Genomic DNA, 486 nt, shown 5'->3' on the forward strand with positions numbered 1-486 from the left:
CTAAAGCTCCTCCCCTATATATACCAGTTCAGCACGCTCACTTAGCCATTTGGTGCCACTTCTCTTCACAAGCTTCACAAGGGGTGTAGGTTTGCTTTTGGTTCCTCTTATGCACACAAGGTGTTTGATGAAATGCCCCAAGAGGGTGAAACAAACATGATATGAAGTGTTGGAGCCACACTTGAGGTTCCTCATTTATTTTTTCCTCCTCGATCGCGGTTAGCAATTTGAACCTTTCATGCATGTGTGTCATTGATAAAATATGCATGTGTGTTGTTCATTGTTTAATTTCTATTGTTTATAGCTAGTTAGTTTAACAAATGCATGATGGTTAATTATATATTTTATATTATAATAATGCAGATGAATCGGCAATGGATGTACGGTAACCGACTCTCCCGCGAGTTCACTACGGGTTTGAAAGATTTCCTCGTAGTGGCTAATGCGAACAAGCAGAAGGGTTTTGTTATCTGCCCATGTGTTGAC

The sequence above is a fragment of the Triticum dicoccoides genome, chromosome 3B (genome assembly GCF_002162155.2).
Source record: "Triticum dicoccoides isolate Atlit2015 ecotype Zavitan chromosome 3B, WEW_v2.0, whole genome shotgun sequence".
NCBI classification, from domain to species: Eukaryota; Viridiplantae; Streptophyta; class Magnoliopsida; order Poales; family Poaceae; genus Triticum; species Triticum dicoccoides.